This window comes from Populus euphratica, unplaced genomic scaffold (assembly GCF_000495115.2).
Source record: "Populus euphratica unplaced genomic scaffold, PopEup_1.0 scaffold670.1, whole genome shotgun sequence".
In the NCBI taxonomy this organism is placed as follows: domain Eukaryota; kingdom Viridiplantae; phylum Streptophyta; class Magnoliopsida; order Malpighiales; family Salicaceae; genus Populus; species Populus euphratica.
In genome coordinates, this window is record NW_011500544.1 from 120706 (window position 1) to 125277 (window position 4572).

Sequence of the window (4572 nt, forward strand, 5' to 3'; positions counted from 1 at the left end):
GCAAGAGTGTCGAAGTAATAAATAACCTGACAAGATCAGAGTCGAACCACAGGGAGGTTAATTATATAAATTATGAACAACAATAACAACAACAACAATGATGATGGTGGTGAAGATGAGTTAAAGAGGACTTTGAGATGTAAGATTAATATGAAGATTATACAACGATAAAAACAAATGTCAAGATTAGAGAATACACTAATAGTATTAGAAATAAGTAAGGTATAAACTCTTTATTAATTATCAACATGATCATATTAATCATCTTATTTACATAACACCATACCTATAAATTTTATCAAGTATTGATGATGCTAACTTATGTTGACAACAAATCAAGTTCCTCTCATAATAATGATGTCGGCCGAAGACTATGAAGGATTAAATATTTGATGTACCAAGTGTTATGCAACACAAATCTAGATTAACCATTTAACAAGTAAGGTATTAACAATTAATAAGATAAAAATGATAAGGCATGTTAATAGCAAGTTGTTTAGGATATAAGCATTGAAGTCCATATTGAGTTTATATTATACTTATCTTAACACCATTAGTGAAACATTTTCACCTTGACATAATTAACTTAACTAGACATTATGAAGAAGAAAAACTTAAAGAAATAATAAAAGAACATAAACATGATATAAGTTAACTAAGCATAGTAAAGGAAATGAAAATAATGAACAAGAGATTAATGAAAGCAAAACTTAAGTATTACAAAAATATAAAGAGAGAGAGCAAGAACATGATCTTGATATGAAAAACAAGATGCCTAAATGAATGGCAAATGCCTCGTTTTATAGGCTAAAATTCAGAACTATTCATTTGGTAATTGATAATTGATGTAGTGGCTAACTATTGATTAGTGGACTTGGTGGACAGCATCACTCAAGCACTTTGGCTGGCTGAATTGGCATTGATGCAATTAGAATTTGGCAAAGTATTCTTTATAAAAATTATCTTTTCCTTCCACCTACCAAATTTCAGATCATTTAGAGCACTACAACCCGAGATATGTCTAAAATACTAAGCAGTGTTGCTGGTGGACGTGGTGGATAGCCCTCATACTCTTGTCTGGATGAAATGTCATTTCTACCATCCGAATTTGAGCTGGTCTTCTACATGAAAGTTATTGGAAATTGTCTTTTACTTCTCCCCATCAAATTTCAAATTATTTAGACTTCTAGAACTCCAGTTATAGGTAAAACTCTGAGCAGTGTTTGGGCTAGATTGCAGGACAGATTCAGACTTCTCTTTTGTGGCCAAACTTTGAATTTGAAAATGGAAAATTTGGGTATTTCCATACGAATGAAAGTTGTAGGCCTATTTCTTATCTTTCCATCCATATAAATTAATATGAAATCCAAGATCTATAGCTCTAGATATGATCCAATGACTGAATAATGTTCGAATTTGAAGTGAATCAGCATCTCCTTCGCAAGCGTAGCCTTTTCTTTGTCCTTTCACTTCCAATAGTTAATCACAACAATCAATCCTTTGAATTTTGAGAATACCTGCATTTAAAATGAGCATTTACCATAAATTAAAGGTATCTTATATTATCAGATTTGTTATTATAAAACATGCTCTAGTTAAGGAGTTATTGATACTTTAAGTGCAAAATGATGATATCAAACCTTGATAAAAATGCATTTTTAAGTACTAATCAGTTGTCACTATCAAATATAATATTAACGGCCTTCCTGAAGCAGGTGGAATAAGCAAAGACAGACTTTGCAAATAATGCTTGATTCTATTAAATGCCTCCTCACACTCCTCATTCTAAGTCCTAGGATTCTTTTTTCTCAGCAGAGGGAAGATAGTTTCATATGTGGTAGTTAGTTGAGCTATAAATCAGGCAATATAGTTCAACGTCCTCAAGAATCCCTTTATTTCTTTCTCTGTCTTTGGGGTTGGCATGGATTGGATGACTTTTTTTTTTATCAAGATCCACCTTTATATCTTTGCCACTACCTACAAATCCTAGCAGATTACCAGACTTTACCCCAAATGAATATTTTGCAGGGTTAAGCCATAGTTCATACTTTCTCAATCGCTCAAATAACTTTCTCAATACCTTGGCATGATCTTCTCCCCTTTTTAACTTAACAATCATATCATCTACACATACCTAGATTTCTTTTAAGCACTTTTAGTACTTAAAAGTGCATTTTTATCAAGGTTTTATATTATCATTTCGCACTTGCAGTATCAATAACTCCTTAACTACAACATGTTTTTTAATAACATATCTAATAATATAAGATACCTTTAATTTATGATAAATATTTATTTTAAATACAGGCCTATCACATAAATGAAAGGATTGATTGATGAGTTTAAGTACTGAAATTGAAAGGACAAAAAGAAGGCCAAACTTAGAAAAGAGATGCTGGTGCAATCCAAACCAGAACACTGTTCAATAATTGGGTCATATCTGGAGCTGTAGATCTCGAATTTAGGTCTATTTTATATGGATGTAAAGGTAAGACATAGGTCTACAACTTGCATATGGAGGTCTAGTTTAAAAAGGCCATTTTCAAGTCCAAATTATAACAACAACGAAGAAGTCCAAATCTATTCTACAACCCAAACACTATTCAATATTTGGCCTATATCTGGAGTTCTAGAAGTCCAAATGACCTTAATTGTTTTTTTTTTTTGGAAACTTAAGATAATTTTCTACAACTTTAATATTTCAAGTGGTTTTAATTCTGACGTTATCAATGATGTTTTGGGCAGACAAGAGAAGATAAGGGTTGTCACCAAGTCAAGAGTTGACAACCTACTATTAATTAGTCATCAAATCAATAGTTCCTAATTTTGGCCTATAAAAGAAGACATTTTCCATGCATTTAGGCATCTTGGTGTCCAGATCAAGATCATGCTCTTCCTTTCTCTCTTTGTATTTTTTGTAATGCTTATGCTTTGCTTTCATTATTATTAAGTTTATGCCTTTCATTTCCTTTCCTTTACTTAGTTAACTTTTATCTTATTTGTGTTCTTATCTTGTTTAGTTATGTAGTTCTCTTGTATTATATTTAGCTAAGTTTGTTATGTCAAGGTGAAAAGGTTATGTTTTGTATTTGTTATCTTGTTCAGTCTTTAATACTTTGCTTGTTGAATGACTAATCTAGATTTATGTTATATAACACTTGGTAAAACAAATACTTGGCACTTTTATAGCCAATACTGTATGGTATAATCGACACCTAAGCTATGAAAGGAACTTGATTTGTTGTTAACATAAGTTATAATCATGAATGCCTAACAACATTTACAAGTATTAACATTATTCATATAAGATAACTAATGTAATCATGTTAACAATTTATAACCTGATTGCAACCTCTTTTGTGTGTGATTTTCAATTGAATAATTAGAATTTATACTATACTTGTTTGACATACCATTAGTGGATCCTCTAATCTTGACATTTGTTGTTATCATTATTTAATCTTTATGTTAATCTTCCATCTCTCATTAACTTCTTTTTTTATTTTTATTTTATTTTTACTACTACTACTACTACTACTATTGTTGTTGTTGTTGTTGTTATTGTTAACTATAATTTATACAATTAACCTTCTTGTGGTTTGACCCCGGTCTTGCCGGGTGACACGACTAAAAGATTGATGTCTTCTCCCAAGTGCAGGAGTGTCGAAGTAATAAATAACCCGGCAGGATCGAGGTCGAACCACATGGAGGTTAATTGTACAAATTATAAAGAGTTATAAACAACAACAACAATAATAACAACAACAACAATAATAATAGTAATGACAATAATAATAATAATAGTAACAATAACAATAATAATAGTAATAGTAATAATAATAATAAAGAAAAAGAAGGAGAAGAAGAAGATGAGAACTTTGAGATGGAATATTAATGTAAGGATTAAACAATGATAATAACAAATGTTAAGGTTAGAAGTTCCACTAATGGTATGTCAAACAAGTATAGTATAAACTCTTATTATTCAATTGGAAACCACACACAAAGGAGGTTCCAATCTGATTCTAGATTGTTAACATGATTACATTAGTCATCTTATTCGATTAATGCTAATACTTGTAAATCTTGTCAAGCATTCATGATTATAACTTATGTTAACTGATTAGTACTTAAAAGTGCATTCGTGCTTGGGATGAAATTCAACAACAATTTTTAAAGAAGTTTTTCCCATCTCATAGAACAAACTCTTTCAAGAGACAAATCACCACTTTCACTCAAAAACCAGGAGAAACATTTTACCAATGTTGGGATAGGTATCGAGACTTGCTTAGTACTTGCCCTCATCATGGTTTTGAAACATGGAGACTGGTTTCACATTTGTATGAAGGGTTAACACCTAAAGATAGGCAAATGGTTGAATTGATGTGCAATGGAACTTTTGAAGATAAAGACCCTGATGAAGCAATGGAGTACTTAGACTTGTTAGCTGAAAATGCTCAAAATTGGGACACCGCAGGTACTTATGAGGCACTAAGTAAAACTCAACCTCATACATCTAGTGGAGGTATGTACAACCTTAGGGAAGATCATGACCTTCAAGCCAAGTTTGCA